The sequence below is a fragment of the Apteryx mantelli genome, chromosome 8 (genome assembly GCF_036417845.1).
Source record: "Apteryx mantelli isolate bAptMan1 chromosome 8, bAptMan1.hap1, whole genome shotgun sequence".
Taxonomy (NCBI): domain Eukaryota; kingdom Metazoa; phylum Chordata; class Aves; order Apterygiformes; family Apterygidae; genus Apteryx; species Apteryx mantelli.
This window is the reverse complement of record NC_089985.1, coordinates 41,586,098-41,608,034: the sequence shown is the minus strand read 5'-3', so window position 1 is coordinate 41,608,034 and position 21,937 is coordinate 41,586,098. Positions and strand designations below refer to the sequence as shown.

The 21,937-nt window shown below is 47.2% G+C and overlaps 1 protein-coding gene across 1 annotated transcript in view; it reads left to right on the top strand.

The window, feature by feature from the left end:
• Positions 1-1,177: 1,177 nt before the first annotated feature.
• The window catches only part of GNG12 (G protein subunit gamma 12), a 33,059-nt gene continuing 12,299 nt past the window's right edge, over positions 1,178-21,937 (top strand). Inside the window, exons 1-3 of the mRNA XM_067301387.1 lie at positions 1,178-1,271; positions 12,976-13,032; positions 13,507-13,606. The gene's annotated coding sequence lies outside the window, so the exon portion shown is untranslated. The remainder of the gene's footprint in view (positions 1,272-12,975; positions 13,033-13,506; positions 13,607-21,937) is intronic.

Sequence of the window (21,937 nt, the reverse complement as noted above, 5' to 3'; positions counted from 1 at the left end):
CGTCAAGAAAAAGAAGAATTTGGGTGTTTTGGCGTCAGGGAGGTGACAAACAAAACACAACCGTGGAGAAAAGCTGGGAAGACCTTTCTCTGTTGTTAAAATACCTGACATGGACACGAGGCTGTGAGTGAGGCCGCAGCCGATCCAGAGGAAGCAGCAGGAGCAGAAGGGAAACCCGGCTCTACTGCAGTTTTTGGTGAAATCTGTCCACCTTGGCCTTCGTTTCCGCAGGGACGATCCATCCGCCGGGCGCAGACATCGCTCTCGTGATTGGCATTTCCGCGGCGCTCCAGGAGGATATTGGGAAAGCGGGAACGGGGCCCTGCGGTTTAAGGCAGTTCTGGGCACTCGGATGATTCACAGGTGCAGATGTAGCTCTGGGACCGGCACGTGGCGCCCCGTTTTGGGTGATTTTCCACCCGTCCGCCTCCTTCCTGTGTCCACTGCTTCTGGGCTCCCAACACTCGGGAAAATGGAAAAAATGAAGTGTCGCCAGTACCTGTTTTCCTCAAAACCGCTGACGCGCGCTGTGCCTTTCCTCGGGTCTGGGTTTCTGGCCAGCCAGAGAGCGCGCGCTTTCCTCCCTTTCTGCTACAGAAACACCTAAAACGCGGAAATTTAGGAGAGCGGTCTTTTCCCTATAAACTCCCCGGTGCAATGTAGGGCAGCTCATCTTTACGTCACAACATGACACCAGCAATGAGTTGCATCATAGCTAAAAAAAAAAAGAGGGGAAAAATTCCTTTTCCAGCAGGAAAATGCCTATTTTTCTGAGAACAGGTAAACCCGAAATCTGCGCCCTGGGTTCCTCGCGGGCCGGATTGCAGTGGTGTCAGGAGGCCGCGCCGCTCACCAAGATGGGCCGCGGTTCGCGTTTGATGTTATGAAGCGTCAATGGGTTTGAGCGGCCGGCGCGGCCCATTTTGGGGGAAAAGGCCGCGGTTTTGCGCGGCGCCGCCGCCGCCCCCGCCGCGTTCGCGTCGCCGGCGGGCCGGGCTGAACGCGACAGGGGGGATTTTGGGGGATAAAACAGGAATAATCGTATCAGTGAGTTCGGGACGTGAGGGAACCCCGCGCTCCCCTCCCCCCCCCCCCCAGCAGCGGCGGCGGCGCGGGCGGAGCCGCCGCCTCGTGAGGGCGAGGCGGCCCCGGCGCGGCCAACGGGGCGGTGCCGGGGCAGGGGGCGGGCGGAGCGCGCCCGGCCCGGCCCGGCCCGGCCCGGCCCGGCAGCCGCCGAGACGCGCTGCGGGAGAGGAAGGAGGCGGCGGCGGGTGAGTGAGTGCGCGGCGGCGGCGGGGCCGGGGCGCTCCTGCCTCCCTCCCCCCCCGGTGTGTGAGCGCCCCTCCCCCCCCCCGGGGCCGCTTCCCGCCGCGGGGCTGAGGCAGAGCGCGCGGGGAGGGGGGGAGGGGCGGCCGGGACGCGCCCCGCCATGTCGCGCCGTGTCCCGCCATGTCGCGCCGTGTCCCGCCATGTCGCGCCGTGTCGGCCCGGCCCCGGCTCCGCCAGCGGCCCCGGCCCCCTTCGCCTTGGCCCCGGCCCCTCATTGCGCCCCCCCCTCCCCGCCCCTTCCCGCTCTCGACGGGCGCGTTGTGGGGGCAAACTCAAACTCAGTTTTCTGTGAGGAATTTTCTGTGAGGAATTTTTTTTTTTTTTTTTTTTGGTGAATCCTCCCCCACAGATTCCACCCGAGCCGTCGCGGCCTCAACTCTCAAGTACTTGAGAGCGGCTCGGAGGCGGCCCCGCAGGTCCCGAGTGCCGTCAGCGCCCCTCGTTCGCCGAGCGAGAAGCGCCCCCGGGTCGCAAATCCGGCTTTTCGGAACAGTTTCTGCGTGGTAAATGCCTTCCCTTATCCCCCCGACCCTGTATTTTTATTCGCGCCGTGCATTTGTAGCCTCTTTTCAGCGATGCGACCGCAAGACGAAGGGGAGCGAGCAACCCCTGAGGTGCAAGCCCAGCCCCGCCACACGGCGCGTTTGGGCGAATAATTTAAATAATTTGTGTGTTTTAATTTTCGCAGCCGCCCGGCGACGCGCTGGCCTCCCCGGAGTGTCGCGCGGGCTCGGGACCCGCCGCTGGCGCGCGTTGCCGTTGGGCCGCCTGCGTTGCGTAAAGCCCTTCCCGCCTACGCCGAGGCGCGGCCACGGGACCAGGGCGTATTAGTAATAAACGCTGTTATTCGAAAAGTTCCCAGGTTTTATAGAGCGAACGCAGCGGGGACCTGTCACTGGTTTCCCCTGCGGCCCAGCAGGGTTTCAGGGACGAGGCCACGCACCTCGGACACCGCATGCGTCAGACACCGCGTTTCGTTACTGCTGACGGTCAGGGAGCGATTTAATTAGCATGGCGTATATATCAAATTGAATCGAGAGTAATTTGTCAGGCAATTAGCCAGCGTTTCGATTAGCTTAAACCTAATAGTGGCGGTAACGAGCTGCCTGTCTGCACTGGAAATGAATTTAGGAATGAAACTCTGTGAGTAAATAACGAGAACGGGACAGCAGTAATGTTTTATGCCATTCCAGTGCCACTAAATGAGATTAAGGGATTAGCATGCAGCTAATGACTTTTAAATCCTGTATTCCATCCTTAGGTTGAACGTATTGCAGTAATTTAGCATCTCTTTAATCGAGCGCCGGGGTGGCAAACAGACCCCGTGAACCGCTTTCCTTTGGAGCTGAAGCGCTGCAGGGAACCTCGCTTGCGTAATCGTGCAGCCGTGTGGATCTCGCACCCGAACGCCCGTGCTGTTTTGTGACATTTCTGAGGACTCCCAAATAGCCACCGTTGCCGATCGCAGTCATTGCCAGGCATCTCCGATGTCTTGTTTTGTTTTAGATACTGAGTTGTGCTGTGTGTTTCAGATGCACGTTATTTTTTTAAAAAAACAGACGTGTCTGTGGCTATTTAATAACTGATTTTATATGAATATTGAAAGTTTTTTTTTTTTAATTTCTTAGGCCCTGTTCCTTAGAAGACTCGGTACATTTGAGTTAAATTCTTGAGAAATTCCTCCGTGGTGCTCGGGTGTCGGAGGTGTAGGCAGCAGCAGTGATGGCCCCTCAACACCTTGAAGTGTTGTGGAGTATAGAGTCAGTCGTGGAAGGTGTTAAGTGTTGGAGATCCTACGGGTGACAACATGTTTTCTGCCCAGGGACAGCCTTCCTAATACAACATTTGTAGGTTAGGCTCCACTGCAAAAGCAGATTCAAATTATTCCAGATGTTCATGGTACAGCCCCATAAATCGTCACCATCAGCCTTTTTACGTTGTCCCCTGGTGGCAGGACAAAGATGACAGAGCCATCAAACTTCACCAGAACAGTAAGAAGTACTTCTAAGCCAACATGAAATTTAGCTTGGGAAACTCACCACACAACATTGGGCAAATTATTTAGCAGTATGCACGGAAGAATTTTATTTCTGCAATTTAGATTATCATCTGCATTTACAAAAAATACACAAGTGAGTGGGGCTCTCAGGTCTCATGTTCTAGCACATGAATGACCTTATCTTGCTGCGATAGAAATCACTAGTAAAGCTTTCATTAACTTTATTGAGAGCAGCAAGCAAGTTCTCCAGATCTTGAAAGTAGCTGAGAACTTGACGTTTCTTGGGAAATTGAAGCTGCAGATGTTTGACGACTCTTGGGACTTGGTCCAAATTAATCACTGCTGGAATCATGCAGCTATTTTCTGAGTTTTGTAATAGCACACAGCTAGACTTTATTTTTCTAAACCTGAATGTTTATACTGCATTTATCGCCATGGTCTTATCTAAAATCACTTTTTTTCTGTTCTCAACATTAAGCTGGAGAGGGGTATAGGAGGGAGGAAGAAGAGAAAATACTACTGTGGTGAGTGAAAGGGTTTCTACTCTGTATTTTACAAGGATTAATGACAAATAGCAGAAAGCGTAGAGGTAATGAAAGCAATCTGCAAAGTGAGCTTAAGTTGTAGTAGCATTGTCTGTGGGTTATTCTAGAGATCAGTAAATAGAGGAGTTGGTAGAGGAACATGTAGTTTCGCTGTCGAGATGTGAACAAGCGACTGTGTTCTGGGGCACAGCAGGCTGCAAAAAGGCAGATTTAGCTGATTACCCTCCAAATAAAGCGGCAGATAGGGGGCAATGCCTATAAACCGCTCTCACTGTCTCTGCCCGTTTTGGGGGAGAGGCGGTGGGGTTGTTTCTTTTTTTTATTTTTTTTTCTTGACTGAAATATGGTGCCTGTAGAAATACGAGTCTGTGCCTCCTTGCCCTCTTTCCATGGAAAACCTCACCTTTGCTTTCAGGTATGTTGCACAAAACTTAGTGCTTAGTCTTTATAATCTCACCCTTAATCACCGTTGTCAGCAGACTTGCCTGGTGTGCGGTATCTTCGCAGTATAGTGCTCGCCGCTGTTCTGCTGCTCCTCAGAGTATTGCTCAATTGGCCTGTAAATGGCCTCTTTATGTGCTCCGCAGGTCCTTCACCTATGCAAGATGCAGCCAAAATCAGAACAGGAATGAAAATATACTGATATATGTGGGGACGGCATACCCATGCATCTGCTTTGTATGCTCTAGAGTTCCCGAAAGTCGTAAAACAGCTTAGCCTATTAATACGTATGTGACAGTAATTTTATGAGAGCTTCTGAGACACAAATACATATTTTTAGTTTTGTTTCTCTGCCTGTTTGATAAAGCAGGCAAAGTGTTGATATTCGGCTTCCTGCATCTGTTTCAGTGTTTTGGCATCTGACGGAGTTAGTAAAAAGAAGAAAAAAAAAATGCCAGTGATGATTTGTGTTACAGTAATTATGATAGTGCCCAGAACCGAAATCAGCGCCGTGTCCGTGGCGCAGCCCCGCAGCGCGTGCCCTCGCGGGAGGGGAACCGGCACCCGGAGGGGCTGGGAAGGACCGTGGCTGCAGCACCGGGTCGTGCTGCGTCGTGAGCGTGCGCCGGTGCAGGGCTCGCTCAGCTCGGGGTTTTGCCCTTCTTGTTGAAGTAATCTGCCAAACTCGAAACAGAAATCAGGCTTGTTCTTGTGTTTGTTCACACTGTTTTTCTTCCTGTTCCTTCTCCTGTGTTTTTGCAGCCACGGTTCAGTTACTTTGGCGCGTGTTGGCTTTGTTTTCAGTCGTTAGCGTGCTCCAGGCGTGATCGCTCCCCCCGCGCTTGCCCAGCTGCTCCGACACGCAGCGTCTGGCCAGAGCTGCCGCTCGGAGTGAGTTCGTTATCCCTGGATATCAGTCCTCCCGTGCATTTGGAGGCGGCAAAGCTGATGTTTCTTTTGGTGGGTAGTGTAGAAAATCTGCAAAGACCGACATTGCCAGGTCTCTGTTGAACCTTTCCTTTGCTCTTTGTGAGCTCTCCTTGCAGAGGGGGAGTTGTAACACAGGAGGGAAGTTGTGCCTAATCTTGCTTTTCAAATAATAGTTAATCTTCATGTGAAAGATGCTGTAGAAACTGATATTTAGGGTAACTTCTTTTCTGTGCTGAGGCAAGGACTGGGCAATCTATGTTACGGCCCAAAAGCCACTGTTAAATGTGCATGGAACCTGACATTAAATATTGCAAAATATATCATAAAATAATAACAGGGTGGCTATGCTATTCCCAGGGAACGATGTAGGATTAACTGGGGATGGGATGGGGTGTTCTTTGCTTCGAGCTGAGGAGAGCAAGAAGAAGTGCCTTGCAGCTGCTGTCCTGGTGAGATGGATTCATGGGCTGTGGTCCGCAGGCTTGCTCCCACTGGGTGATGCCTGCTGGAACAGCAGCCTTTCCGTTTCGTGTGGCCCGGGAGAGGGCTCGGAGCCCAGCCCCGAGGGCGAGCGCAGGGGCACAGTAGAGGTGCTGTAAGCAGTCAAAGCTAGATGGTTCAGGGTGTTCAAACTGGGAAGAAGTTGCCAAATTAGAAAGGGAAAATGCAGGCTGAGGATCAGGAAAAATGTGACTGTGAAGCCTGTTCCTGGGAGGAGCAGCCCCTTGGTTTGCAGAGCAGGAACTACTGTGATGACACTAGCAGTGAGGGCTGGAAAGTTTTGCAAGCCGTAACTCTGTATTGACAGGAGGTATAAAAAGCAGAAATGATCTAGGCTGTCTGCACGACTTGCTGTGTGAAATTGCATCTCCTCTAACTCCGTCCGTGCCTGCAAAGAGCCGCTGGGCTGGGGCAGCGCAGAAGCACGCCCGGCTGGGGCTTCCTCCCGCGCCGAGCAGCAGCTGCCTCGCGAGCCCTGACCAGCCTGAATTCAGCCCGACCTGTAAGGTATTTTTATACTCGAGGTATGTCATTATCTTCAGTATTATTTCCTTCCTCTCATACTTTTTTTGAAAAACACAGACAATAAGCTGGGGGGTTTTGTGGCATGAAAACATTGGTGCTTTCAATAGCTTTGTATTTCTAAAATACAAACTCTTTTATTATAAAAAAAATTCTATGGTCTGTGGTCACCGCAGAAGTTTGTCCAGTATTCTGTGCTGCATGTTGCAGTGACGCTGTAACGCTTACCTAGCATCGTCGTGCACGGATGAAGTGATTTGTCCGAGGTCAGTGACTGGGTCAGCTGTAGACCAGGTTGTCCAAAAGTATCCATCACGCTTATTTATTTCAAATACTTCTGTGAAACTCTGACTTGATATTCAAAACAGGATCCTCGCAACCGATTAAAGGTATTAGCAATACTTTCATATTTTTTTTAATAGACAAGCAGGTATCTGACATATATTACATAGGTGTATTTTGCACAAACAAAGTCATTTTAGTTGTTTATAAAGCTAAGCTTTAATTTAAAATTGATCATAATGTAGGAAGCCTCCAGAGAGGCTTTTCCTGAGCTATCTATCCCTAATTGGATGTGTTTAGATTTCTGTCCTGTGTTGTTAGGTCTTTGTGCTTAAATTTTCTTAACGATTCATTCAGTCTGCAGTTCTAAGATATTCTTGAAATATCTGTGTATATCTTTTAAGTTAACAAAAAAGGTTTTTTGTTATGTCATTAATCATTCCGGTGAATAACCAGAGTATTTCCAGAAGAAAATTTCCTTTCTGTTTTTAAAAATAAAATCAAGCGGATATGAAAGGCATTCACAAGTGCAAGAAATTCTCTCCCAGAGTGGCTCATTATAGTTTGCATTAGAAAAATCAAGTTCTCATGGAAGATCTTTTGCAGTGGGATCATGTAACTTCCTGTGTGTTTTAAAAAAGCTTCTGTGGATGGGAGGATGGCACACACTCTTATCCTCAAAGATATTACTGATTTCTGTCTCGGTTAACTGCTGGTAACATACAGATACAGAATCAATAGTTTATTTACAAAACTTGATCTAAACTGGAACATTATACTATTCAAATGTTTCATGATTAAGGTTTTATTTAAAAATAGATTAAATGCTAACTACATTGTTCATTTCTTTTTGAATACACGGCTAGTCTAGCAGCGCTATGGAGAGTTATCCGAGTGCCGTAGTGTCTCTGCTACAAGTTTATTATGTGCAACAGAAACAATGGCCCATCCCGGGCATTGTTATTGCAGTGGCTGTGCCGCAGGTAGCTGTTTCTTTTGTCTTCAGACGAGCTGCCTGCTGGCCTAAACATTACCTGCTTGGACCATACAGATATACGTTTGGTATGTGTGGCAGCTGCCTTGGTTTTGGTACTAAAACCATGACTAGGTGTTGTTACTGTATCTCAAGAAAAGGGAGGATTTTAGGGAGATCTGCTACAGACACAATGTTTGTAGTACAAGATCACTGAAATAGAGCTATCTTTTTTTTTTTTTTTAAATTATAAGGTAATAGGATACTGATTTTGGGAAGTATTGTTTAAAGATTTAATGTTTCACAAAAGTATATCAAATTGTGTTTCTGTATAAATTTGGTTTATTACAGCGCTTGTAAAAATATCTCCAGTATCTAGTACCTGGAAAATTAGGCCTCAGAAGGAAGAAAAATCCACATCCTGAAATGTATACGTCAATCAATTATATATGTCCGTTCATTTAAAATACATATATAATTGCTCTGTCCCCTCTCGCTTGTTGATCTCTTCATTTCTTAGTTGTTCTCTTCATTTAAAAAAAAAAAACATTAGCACAGCTGGCAAGAAACTGTCCTCTCTAGAAAACTACGCTGCGCTGGTGCTGGTGGGTTAGTAGAAAAGCTGCTGCGGGAATGAATGAATCTGCTGCCGTTTCCAGGGGAAGAAACCGTTCGCAGACTGCATGGGGTAAGCGGTGAGTCTCATGGAAGAAACCAGCCCTTTAGGAATGTCTGAAGTCGAAAACTAGCTATCTGGGACGTATTTTAAACTACCCAGGTCATTGCTTACTAAAAATGTAAAAGTTCATGCTGTGTAACTAAAATATTCTGTATTTTGTCGGTCATCACTGTGATTAAGGTTGAACAGATCCCAAAATATCTTTTCAGCTGTGTTTTTAGATTCAAGCCAAAGAAGTCAGGCTTTTAGGTCCAAGCTTAGAGCTGGAATAAGCAGAAAGTATCGCTGACAGTTTTGGAAGACTCACCATTTTCTTCGCAGCTGAATCTGGTCTATGTTACTGTAAAACTTGCAGGGAGTTATGCTAAATTAGGGCCCTGGCTGAAAAGCAGGGCTGGCTCGGCTTGGCAGTGGTTACCACGGCCTCCACACCTGCTTCCTTGCCCGTCCGGCTGCACAGATGTCGGAGCTGCTTTTGAAGCCGCTCCAGAGCGGATGAACCGTAACCGTAGGATGCCACGCTGTAAACTGTTGCAGTCGGAGCCTTTCGTTCAGCTGTGCGTTTTGCACTGCGACATCCCTTAGGGATGCCCAACGCGGGCTTTTCTGGAGGAAGACTAGCTGTGAACACTTGCTCTGGAGTAGGGAAGCCTGTGTGTGGTGTTATTCTGGAATAGGTATTCTGATTTTAAATTCGCACCCTTCCTCATTTCAGAGAAATTCCTAAGAGAAAAGATGACTCCTCTTCTTGTTCATTTTCTGTATCCTGGCTTTGCCTCGAGCTTGAGCCACATGGCTTTTATGTGGCCATAGCGTAACACGCATGTGTGATAGTCTGCAGCCATTGCATCCTCTCTGCTCCCACAGATGAAGGGAACCGCAGTTAAGGGCATCTGTCCTGAAGGACTGGGGGGGAAATGAGGAGGAGGGAGAAACTTGGAATTTCCATTTTTTAGGAGGGTTTGCTGCGCATCTGGATAAACCCACAGCCTGGCTCTGTCTGTGGCTCCAGCTCTCTTGAGTGCGGTGGCATCACAAGACTCCGCCGCCAGCAGCTCTGGAGCCGGCGCAGAGATGCCCTTTCAGATTTGCTCTCGTTTGAAGTATTCGTGTAGCTGCCGGACAAGAGACGGCCGAGGACGTGGCCAGCAGCTATTTCCCTGCGTCGCTCGCGGTGCAGAGGGACCTGGTCCCGGGTTGCTTTCTGTTGAGCTCTCGAGACGGGAGGCTCTGGGAGCTGTTGTACAACAGCATTTCCTCATTTCTCTCCCCCACCTGCCCTTCCCTGGCTTATTCCTTCCCGAGGATGATCTGACCCCTGAAAACCTGCAGTCCAACTGTGTAAGGTGTCTCCAGGAGTATTTGGGAGGGGGGGTGTTACGCTGGTCTCATAGCCATGACAGTAGTGTTGGGTTTGTGTCTTTATGACTAATTTGACGGGAGCTTTGATTGGGCAGGAATATCGAATCTTTACGGCTTTGAGGTGGAAAGCGGCCAATGATTCATGAGCCATATTTACCTTTTAGATGGATTTAAAGATTGTTTTGACTGTGTATTTTGGTCTGCATCAGGAAGCAGACACCGATAGATAACATTTTCCTTAATTTTCCTTAAAAATTTTCAGGCAAGGTCTAACTAGAGTTAGGAATTGCACCAATAAGCGAAGCAAAACTTCTGTAAAAACATTTTGTGCAGCACTGCTATCATATATATTTAAAGGAGGGTTACACATTGCATTTATTTTTTGTTTCTTTGCTAAATGTGAAAAGCCCAAGATTAGAATGAGGACTGCAACGACTGACTGCAGTTGAGCCGTCTCTTTTTTTTTTTTTTTACTTCATTTTTCTATTCCATACAGTGATTTTAACAGTAGCTATTTAAATTTTGTTGCTATTTCCAGCCTGGGAAACAGTGTGGGATTTGTTATTGGGACTTTGTGCTTTGCTGATGGCACGTGGCAGGTTGCACCTAGCAGATGCCAAGTGGCAGCAGCGCAGGCCCAGGGACACTGCAGGGTTTTGCATGTGCTGAACAGGGAAGGTTCTGTCTGGGAACAGGATTTCTTGGGCTCTGCAGAGCGTGTGCTCCAGACGGCCTCATCCTTTTCTCAAAGGCTCGGCTGCTCCGCGCCGGTGAGGACTGTTCTGGGGGGATTTTCTGTGCCAAAGCTGTTGCTCCCCGCAGACGCAGCCCTTTCCAAAGCCGCAGAGCCACTGAGATCCTGCTGCTGCCCCTCGCGTGGTGCAGAGGGTCTGGGACGTCAGCAGGACCCAGGGAAAGGGGCTGCGAGGTGACGGGTGGCCTCTCCTCGCTGGGCCTTTCCCACGCGCTTGCATTCGCCGCCTCGGATAAAACCCACCCGTGCATAGCTTCTTCCCGCTGGATTTTATTATCGTCATTTTACCACTTGTGCATCACTGTTCCCAGTACGTCGGGAGCTCGTTTCACATTTCTTGCATGCCAGGACTTGCGAGTCTCGTCGCTAATTGTGTTAATTTGTCAGAACTGAGCCGAGCCGAGCCAGGGCTCTGCTCCAGCTCTCCCATGGCCACTGGCAAATAGTGGCTGTTCTTCTTCCAGAAATTTCAGTGGTGATCCTGTCATGTCTTGGTTAACGAGTCTTCTGTTCCCCATCTTCACTGTTGATTTAATAAATGCCCAGTGCGTATAATCTGTGTTTTGCACCATATTTGAAAGTGGATATCTGTATAGGGGTATAAAGCTGTATAAACTTGCGTTATAAATGATAGGAAAGGTTAGCATATCAGTGACTAGTTTACGTTAGATTATTGCAGTCTGTTTTTAGAACTTTAAATGTGTATTGCTAGAAAAGTACTGAACATGCACATCCTCAAGTTCAGGCAGAATCAGAGCAGTGTGTTAAAAACAGAGGAAACTTTATTTGTAAATAAAGTCCCCCCTCTTGCTTTGGCAGAAGGCATGTCACCGTATATTTTGTTCACCCCCTATGTTATCAGTAGCATCAAGGGCAAGGAAGAAAAACACCATGTCACTCTTCATCTCATTTGACAGCCAACTTAGTTTGTCTTTGTCTTTTAGATGTATGTTTTTAAACAAATATACCATTTATGATCTTTCAGGTGTTCATCAATTGTTCATTTCCATTCTTAGCTGTGCAAAATTATAGGTATCAATCACCTAATTTCACTTTCATTCATGATCAAAACTCCTACAAAATTGTTGCCCTCCTTGAACTATCGTTATCATATAATTTTAGTTTAAATCAGTGAGCGTCTAATAAACAAAAGTTTGAGAAGGGTGTTCAATACAGCATGCTCCAGATTTGCCTGTCTTGCAGTAGTAAACCGCATCTAGAGCAGGAATCTGTAGTTTTTAAGATTGACCAAATTTGGAGAAAACTTCTGGGTGTGAAAAGGTCTCAGTAGGAAACATGCGCTCTCAGATTTGTTTCTACTGTGGTTTAAAACATAGTTATTAGAAAATATTAATAGATACTAACATGTTAGAAAAGTCTAGAGGAGGCAAAGTAATATATGTTCCCAGTACAGGTTATGCTGGCACTGCGGTTTAATGTAGATTTATTAAGGTTTACCCTGACTGCTTTAACACAGCCTAATGTCAGTAGCTTTTCTAAAAGAGGCACCTTTAAATTCTAGTCTACAATAAGTCCTGTTAGGACCTTTGCTTTGCGAGCAGGAGGCTTCAGAAGGATGATACTCTTACATAGCTGTAATTTTATTTCCTCGAAACAAATCAAAGACTGTTTTTCCATCTCAGAAGGGGTGGGTTGGTAATTTGCCTGTAGCATCACTTTGAAGTCACGGTGACAGAGGTTCTGCACGCAGACTGCATTGTTATCCTCTGATAAACGCAGAAATTAGGGGCAGTTGCCTTGCAAAGCAAGCTCGCTTTCCCAGGTACCGAAATCGTGTTTCTGCAGCTGTGGTCATCTGCAGGATGCCTGAAGCTGGTATTTCCTCTCCCCCTGCTTGTGCACACAGCTCTGTCTGCTCTGCTGTTATAGCACAAGTAAATTATTTTTAGTGGTTTGTTGCAAGTCCCATGTAATAGCAAAATTGCTATTTCTGGTGTATTTATTTATTTTTCTTTAATATAGAATAAACTTTGCTGCAGCGCTATATTAATCTTATTTCTTTCTGTTAACCTATACATAAATCTTGTAGCCAAAAGTCTTAATTTTCTTTTTTTTTTTCTTTTTTTTGTTTTTTTTTTTAAATCATAACAGTGGAAGTGAGCAGGCTGTGTGAAATATTTGAGAATCTGAGAGGGAAGGTGGTTAGTTGGATGTTCCTGTGGACCTCATGCAGACTTCTAATTTTATGACCACTGTAGCATGCCAGGCATGTTTCCCCTACAGCTTTGTATCCGGAAAAGATAAATTGTGCAGAGGGTGACATATTCGATCACTTATTTCTGTAGGAACTAGCTTTGTTCTTGCAGTAAGTCTCCAGGGATTTTCAGCACACACGACTAAGAATTGGCCTTGAGGTGAGGTATGAAGAGATTCCTCTTAGCACCTGTGGTGAACACATGTTGCCTTCGCTGACAGTCGGGAGGTGGCCAAAGGGAACTGGCCATCCGTGACCTTATCCTCCGGAAGGGGAACGCAGGAGCTGTGTGTAAGAAAGGTCTGAGGTATCCTTTGTGTGAGAAGGATCTCAAAATGCTGTAGTGTCTGTGATTTGAATTAAACCACAAATGCTAATCCCTCTTAGGTTTGGCTTTCTTGCACTGTGCGTTACTTACTGATTTTTGTTTTGCTCTCTTTCAGAATCATTACACCAATTAAATCAGAGCGAGCGGACGAGCAGCAAGCCTGCCTATGTAGGTGAGTTTCCAGCACACACCTGCTCCTTTTTGCAAGTTTTTTAAAACGTTAGCAGCAGTGACTGCTGACGCTAGTTCCCCTCCCTTAGAACTAGCTGATCATCCTAATGTCGAATATAAGGAGGCAGAAATACTGTTTGATCTTTGTAATCGCTTTTCAGAGACTCTTGCTGCTCTGAATGGGCTTCGTCTCCCACAGAAGTCAGGCTTTTTCTTGTTTGCTGCAGCAGCTAACAAGGAGGCCTTTGTAATTTCTGTGTTTGCTGAGTTACATGTATATTGTTTGAGCATCTGAGAATGCAGATTCTTCTTCCCATGTTTGTCCCTTTCTTAAAACAAAGTAAATACTTCAGTAAATTCATGTAACCAAGAAGTTTGTGTAATACTTTGCACTCCTAGTGATTTTGACCTGAGAACCATAGAGCTCTTTACAAAGTATCTCTCTTCAACTTCCTCGGTTTTATCTCTTTTTCAGACTAAAGAATTTGCTGAAGGTCACATAACCTGAGGCCAAGCTGGATCTCGTGACGCCCAGTCTGGTGCTTTAATCACAGCCTGTTCCTGCTTTTCATGCTGTAAGACGAACTGATTTTGATACAGCCAAAGGTCTCTCTGTAAATGTCTCTCTGTAGTTTGTTTGTCTTTTCTGTCGTGAGTAAGTTTGGTAGTACCATGTGGAAAGAAATTTCTTTTTGGAGAAATTGCACCAGTTTGTTAGGGAGTACAAATATGTCTTTGCTAATGCCTTCAGGCTGACGTCTTTAAAATAAGACTTCTTAAAACTTTTTCAGAGTACCTGACCTAGAAGTCAGCTTTCATGCCTTGCATTTATACTAAAGATATAAAAAGGTAATCACTAAAAATAGGAAGGAAAATAAATGTTGAGTTTTTCCAGTATGCATTTCCCCACCAGTAAATTGTGTTTGACAAAGTCACGCATGCCGTTTATCCCTGAGAAATACTCAGGAGAGGCTGACTTTGAAAGTCAAACATGGCTTATAGCCCCAGTTTCAATCAGCAGGGTTGCTTTTGTACTGGAATCGTTCTTGAGCTGGAGCTTATGGGGTATAGCATCCTTACCTATGCACCCGGAACGCTAAATCCAACTGAAGATCCTGGCAGTTGTCTGTTTTTGTTTTTTCATTTCACATTATTGGGGATTTTTATGCATTTTTGGAACACAGACTAATTAAAAGACACAGGCAGTATTGCTTGTAATTTACAAAAAATATATTCTCAACTGTAAATTCTCTGAAGAAGCAAGCATCAAAAATTTGTATTTTGTGTTTTAAGCATTTTACATATGCACTGGCTGGCTCCCTTCCTGTGGGGGAAGCAGCTGTGTCTCTGCATAGCCCAGACTTCCCCGCGCTAACCTGGAGGTAATGACAGCACTTACGCTTCGAGTGCTTTGAGCGCTACAGATGGAAAGAGAGGTTGTTGTTGCGGTACTTCTATTGCTATAAAAGTGGTTTTCAAATATATACAATCTATCTATAACATAGTTATATAGCATATATTATTAATATATATTGTATATCTTTTTTTCTAATATATGGCATAATCCATACAAGAGGCAAAACAGACTGAACAGAACCAAGGCATTAAAGTCCCCCCCCACACACACACACACCACTGCTTATAAAATCTGTACCTTGACAGCCTATAAAAAGAGCAGCCAGCTTTGCACAGAATAGAAGCTTTTATGTCCAGCCATTTTGTGCAGCGTAGCAAAACGAAAGAAGTCTGGGTCTTCTGAGGCACCTGAGTTACCTTGATCCCTTCAGGTATCAGTAATGTGCGGGGTAAATGCCAAGGAATTGAGGTATTTGCACTAAAAACAGGCTGTGCCAAGTACTGCAGTTTACAGATGCTTTGTTTTTTCTGCATATATAATAATAACGTGATCCTTGAATACACAGTCAAAGCAGTTGTTACTGTTTGGGGAGATTTTCTTTTCTTTTACCAAACTTTTTCTAGGGTATAGAAAATGATCTATTCTGTGATTGTAAATCTTGCCTGATAAGTGCTTAAAAATCGACTCCTCATCACCTACCAGGGAGCAGCTGCCATCCCTACTGTCGTTGCTGTTGCTAGCAGTTCGGTTAATAGCAGCGGCAGGAGGCAAGACCATCCCCTCCCCGCGGGTTGTTGCAGGCTCTGCAGCTGCTGGCCGCGGTCTGACTGCTGGAAAGCGTTTGGGGCCTCGGCTGAGGGGCGATGTGAAAGTAGGCGAGGGAGCAGGGTGCTCCACGCGGCCCTTTGCGGCGTCCGCAGCGCCAGCTGGCAGCGGGCTGACAGTTGCAATCTTAATTTTTTTGGGGAACTTTCCGTTGCAGGTACCGGGCTCAGTATTGCAAGCGCACAAGTATCTCTTAGTCCTAGCATATATATGGATTCATTTCGATTCCTTCCTTGTAAGTTCTGGCACATCGCAGAGCCTCATGTCTCCTTTCTGATGTGTCAGGTATGCTATAAGTATTGTAAGATGAAAACGTCCAGAAGGCATTTTTAATCCATATTTTATTTTACAACTTATATTCTGTTTTCTTGATGAGAGCTGGGTTCTGATGTTCTCCTGGTAACCAGATTTTATTTTGCATTGTATTTCATAGCATCGCATAAAAAAGGGTTTTAGAAACCCCGCGAAGCTGCGCTGTTTCCCTCTCGGCGCTTTCCACTGGGTGTCACTGCGGCCCCGCGCATGGCGCTGCGCAGGTGGAGGGAGCGGAGCCTGCCGGCAGGCACAGCCCGCGCCGCCGCGTCAAGGCTGTCGCTTTGGCTGCGCCCACGACTGGAAACGGGGTTGGCTGGTAACTGCTGAGCAAGGCTCCTGGCTGGTGTTCAGCTCTGAGACAGTCAGATATTTCTCCAGGCAGGTGCAAGAAGTTTGTTAGCTGGAAAAGGGATATTTTATTGAGGGAATCGTTTCCTTCTGCTGAGCAGAAGCACCCAGTTGGAGGAGTGTTGAATTTGCCCTTCTCAATCAGTTACTTTCTCGTTAGGAGGTTACACCTGGCACAGTGGGGTCCTTATTTTCTAAAGATCACGTGGATAACTTGTGTAGTATTTACTTTGCCATGTGGATATGATGAACTTTCCTACCTGCTAAGTGGCTAGATAGGTACATGAAATGCAGAAATCGGCAAGGACTAGACTGTGTCCAGCGGACTCAGATTAGGGATGTTCACTCTGCGCTTCCTCCACACGGAGGAAGCCTGCCAGTCTTTTTCCCTGTTTGACGTACATCCTGGCTTCCCTTTTACTTTAGAAAATCCTTGGGTCTGCTGTCTGTTTTTCCAGCTCCAGGCACCTGGATTCCTTATGGTCAGTGTTGGGTGAGGAAGAGGCACTCCCAGAGGATAAATCGGCTTGTAGGTGGGCAGAGGCCTCCTTTGGATGTGCCGTTCCTTCCCACTGCTGCCGTGGGGAACCCTTGTGCCTGTCCTGAACTCGCTCCCTGCCTTCACGGATCACTTCTGAGGAACTGAGCAGAAGCAGAAAGTCTGGTCTCCAAGCCCCTGATCCCACTGCACGATGAAGAGGAGACCGGCTCAGGGGAAGGCGTGCCTGGATCCCCGGCTGCTCGGTGCCAGGACGGCGGGAGCAACCCGAGAAGCCAGTGGTTCAGTCCGCCACAGTGGCTCTGAGCCTCGAAGGCAGCGGAGAAGAGAGAGTGAAGTCGCCCAGCCAGGCACGGAGAAGGTGCATCCCTGTTCACGTGACAGCGATGGAAATTCATTGCTTCATGACCAGACTTGCCAGACCACTTGGAAGCATATATATGGATTCATTTCGATTCCGAAAGCTCTCAAAGAAACAGCCTTCCCCTCAAGGCACGCTCACATGCACAGAGCCAAGCAGTTCGGCTGGTGGCAGTGCCAAGAGTTTTAGGAGAGTCCTTTGATAGATTCATCCCTCAGGGACCTAAAAATTGAAAAATCAAGGCTATGAAATATCAGGGATTTTTTTAACACTTGGGCACAGCAATATTTCTGTATGCTGACATACTTGGTCGTGCTGTACGGTGTGCCCGCACAGTCGGGGGGTTTATTTCAACCCCCAGCTCTGGCCTGAAGTGCCAGCTTCAGGTTTCTTGGCAGCAACTCTTGCTTTTTTAGGTTCTGCAAGTCGCCACAAACCTGGTCCGGAAGAGTCATGACTTCCCCATAGGACAAGCAACAACCAACACTCAAATAGGGCCTCTCCTTCGAGTCCCAGCCAAGCCTGCAACCTCCCTGCTCCCACAAGTGCCTGAGAAAAGCGCAAGCACTGAGGCGTTCCCGGCGCACTCAGAGCCGGCGGAAGCCGCGAAACCCAGAGCCCTGGTGCTGAGCAGGGCTGCGGGCCGGGGGTGCGCAGGTAACACCGACAGCACGTCCGTGCACCGGCATTGGCTGCCCCTCGCGCTGCCCGCTCCGAGCGGCCACTCCTCTGAGGACTGGCCTTGCTTGTGCGGTTCGGGAAATGAGATGCCGGTTTGCTTTTGTAGAAATGCCCCAGCGCATAACAGGTACGCTCCTTCCGGCTCTCCCCCACCCGGCTCTCTGGTGGTGACCGCTTTTTTAGGGTATCTACGTGGTTAAAAGTCCAGGCGCTAGCTTAAACCTCCTCTGCTGACGGCACGTTTGTGGTCAGCTGTCCCAGCGCCGTGGACAGCTGGTGGTTTGCAGGGGCCCGGTTGTGCGCCTGAGCCCTCAGTTAAACTTATTTATTGGCTTTTGGACCTCAGCGAAGGGGTTTGTTTCTTCCTTGGAACAGCAGATGAACTGTCTGGGGGCTTCTGGCTTTGAATTTGTTAGACTGCTTGGGTCTTTTCTATCACTGTGCTTCAAAGAAGAGCAAAATAATTTACGTATTGATGTTTGTTTGTGGTTTTTCTAGTGGTATCAAATAGGCAGCAGCATCAATTCTGTAGCATCAAAATCATTTCTCAGTTAAATTTGCTGTCCTCTGCCAGCATGTGCCAAGGGACGATTCATCTCTGCAGGCGCAGGAGCAGAACGATGGCGTTAAGGCTACACACATTTTGTACACTTTTAAATGCCATAATTTTTAGCTTTGTCATTTTATGCTATGTTTAATCTGCTTTAGTGTTCTATAGTTTGGAGTTATTCAACTTAAAAGCTATTTTCTTTCAAAAGAAATAGTAACAAGATATTATTTTGAATCTTTATTCAGCTCTTAGTTGTAGTTTGAGACTGTAGTGTAAGCTGACTTTACAGAACTGGAGTCAATAGCAAGCTGTTGGCAGTGCAGTGCTGCTGTGCGATTCCCGGGTGTACTTTAACAGTAGTGATTTAATTACATTTCCCTCAGCAGGTGGTTCATAAGTCCTAGATCTGAAAGAGTAAAAAAGATAGATTGGTCTTTAATTATCCCAGCTGGAGCTCAGCTTTAATGCCAGCCATGTACCTGCTGAGGCTGCTGTTCTAAATACTTGCAGCATTTTAACCTTGTTACTGAAAGCCTGCAGGAAGAAATAGGGCAATGTACTAAAAACAGTCCGTAGGGCTCGTTTAGGGAATAGGGGAAGCCCCACCTGTTCACAGATTTGTTTTTTTTTTGAGAGGGAAAAAAAAAAGGCAAGCGTACATTTTGCATGACACGTACATTAGAAATTTCATGTGTTTTTTTCCCTCTTGGTAGTTAAACCTTTCCCTAGCAAAGTGCAGCTGGCAAGCATCCTCTTTTAAAGGTCATTATTAAAACAAACCTAAGCCCTTCATTTTCTATGGAAAAAGGTTTGTTCCCCAAAGGCCGAGCTAAGCCTTCCCACTGGCTTGTTTGGTTTGCTCCATTCATTTGTTTACTCTGCTGTTAATTAAAGAGTCTTAGCCCAGCATGTGCTTCTGCGAGTCTGAAATACGTGGAGAGGGCGAGTGGTTTTGCTAGTTTCTGGTATTAGCACCTTTCCGATGATAATTTGTTTCACTTCTCACAACTTTCGAAAAGAATTGGGTTTTTTTAGCCACTGAAAGTGAGGTTCTCTTTGTGAGGAAAGAGGGGTGATTAATGCTGCTGCAAGTCGTAGTGCAGGTGGGAACCGTTGCCTCCTGCTGCCGGGGCTCAGCCCACATCCCGCAGTAGGAAGCGAAGAGTGTGCGAGAAGTGGCTGTGACCAGCTCTTCTGTACTGACGTCTCGTTACGTCCGTGCTAGGTCCCAAACACCACCTGCATGGGCAAAAGAGTTTTTAACATTTCTGTACCTCGGGCGCCCGGGGGCATGTTGCTTTGGAGGAGAGCGTTGACTTTAATCGTGTTTTCCTGGGGTAGCTAATTCCGCCTTGTCACAAAGGAGGAGCGGGAGAAGCAATAAAACACCGAGCAGGGGGTAGGGGAGAGCGGTGGGAAAGGGCAGAAGGTGACCGCGAACGCCTGGCCGTGCCTTGGGCTGAGCTGCGCAGAGCCCGGACCGCCACGCGGGCACGTTAGCGAGCGCTGCAAGGCGCCCGGCCGCGGGCAGGAGGGACGGGGGATCTCCGCTTCGGCCCCGTGCCGTATATCACTGATTTGGGGACCACCTTCCTGCTGCAGGTGGGTGTGAGTGTAGGAGCGGCTGTGCTAGGTCAGAGCAAAGAGCTGTTCTCTCGAGCACCTTGCGTCTGACAGTAACCTGTAGTGGATGCTTAGGGAAAAATTTAAAAATACCACGTGTATATAGCGAACTTTCCCAATCCACTTTCCAGCCTCTGGCAAGTGAGAGACTTCTGAGCTCAAGGTTGCATTGATACTCTCATGTTGGTCTCCAGAAGCCTCCGAGATGTATATCCTTTTCCAAATTTGTCAAATTACTTGTATTTCTGATCTCTGAAGAATCACTGCCTTCCCCAGCTCGGTGTGTTGGGGGGGGGCTTCCTTCCGTTTCACTTCAGCACCACGGCCCAAATTTCACCTCGTAGCAGCTTGTTCTCACGTTGTGAACAGTAAATTACCATTTCCGATGCACATTCATGAGACCACCCCTGACTCTATGGAGTGTTTTTATTTTTCCCATTAACCACGTCTATGCCCAGCCCAAGGGTCCTGGTACGTTTAGTTGTTTCTGGCATGGGAGGAGTGCGTTCTTCCAGCAGTCCTTCCTGCTCTTCTCTGTGTCTTCCTGCTCCCGTCACATCCTTGTATTAAAAAGGAGTCAGAACTGCATGATGTATTCAAGACTGGAACCAAGGAAAAGACCATCTCCAGACTGCCCAGCAAACGTGCTGCCTTCAGTAGTAGTGTGGTAGCTGAGGGAGACCTAAGGAAGGGTTTGTGAGGAGGCCGTAGGGCTGGAAAAGGCAGACAAATCTTCAAGCCCATGAGCCCTTCTTTAGCAGGCACGAAGTACAGGCATGAAAGCTTGCCTGTGTTATTAGACCAACTGGTACAGCTGGAAAATACACCCCGTCTGTTCTCAAACACGGCTCTTCATGTCTTGAGTGCACTTGCTGTGGAAGCGCTTTGTCTTGGGCCTGGCTGCCAGAAGAGGTTGTTGATGGAACTGACTATTTTGTCTCTTTTTAGCCTGTGAGTCAGAGACAACCGAGTGCTCTGGCCACGACTGCAGCTACCTTGCAGGTGGGGAATTTCTATTACGCTTAACCTGCGGCCCGCGCAGCACCCACGACCTGCTGTATCACAGCCTGTAGACTCTGCGGGAGTCACGGTTGTCACTGCACGCTTCTACAGCAGCAAGCGCAGTGAATCCGTGACTAGTTTTGTGTCTGGATGCTGCCACAGAGCAATGTGAAATAGTAATAGCAATATTTGGTATTCACTTGTCTTATGCAGATGGGATACTGAAAAACTTTATGGACCTTTGTCTTTGATACGTTTAATAGAGAGAATAATGGATAGGATAGATTACTGTGGAGCAATGCCTGTTCCCTTGTTCCCATAAAACGCCCTATAAATTTACAGATCCGTGCAAATGTTTCGTAACGCCACTGCCCAGGCTGTTGCGGTATGTGAACCGCTGCGCGCGCTCCAGCAGTGCTGCAATGGAGCAGACGCCTGCAAAGCCCCGGCAAGGTCCCTGCCTCCTAACCACACCGGCGTGCCGCGGGTGCGCTGGGCGAGGGGGCAGCCGGGCACAACCAGCGGCGCCTGTAAATCGCTGGGGGCGGTGAGGGGTCCTGCGGAGAAAGGCACGGGAGGACGTGGACTCTCCCGACGCCTTTGCTTTCAGAGCTCTTCAGAGTTTCGTACGCTGCAGTTACAAATCTGCAGATTTTATTCAGTTTGTTGCTGTTGTCTGAAATCAAATGTAACCTACAAGAAATCTGCAGTTTGAAATGTCTGCAGCAGCTTATTAACAGCGTAGTTTGCCAGGAGCTCGGAGGGAAAGTGGTATTGCTGGGTGATGACCTAGTTGTTTGTAAATCTCTCTGTAGAAGAGGTTTAGTAATCTTAGGAGGACTATTAAAGTAATGCTTCTTATGTTTGTTTGAAGATGAGGAAACTTGGCCATTTAACTTCCCCCCCCTTTTTTTTTTTGAATGTATAAATTGTTAACAAACCTGACCAGCTGGGAAAGTAAGCAGTGAAACTTTCTTAACAAGGTCATTCATTTAGTATGGCAAAGGACTCCAGAGTAAGTCAAGTGACTGCGGTGGCAAAAGGTTTTGTGGGCTTGGGAGGGATGGAGGGGGGGGAAGGTTCAGGGAAATTAGTCTGGGCTTATCCCAGTGAAATAAGAGGAGAATACTTTATCTTTTAACCTTATGTCTTAAAGAAAAATAAAATACTGAAATTAGAGGCATCAGCAAAAGTTGAACAAACTGCTTAGAAATGAATGCATTACTTTATAAAAATTGTTTTTTTCCCCTTGCTCCATAGTTTTCTAATATAATAAGTGAAAACTGTGGAGTCTGGAGTCAGATTTTGGGTTCAGTTTGTGGTGGACCCCTACTTCTTTCATATC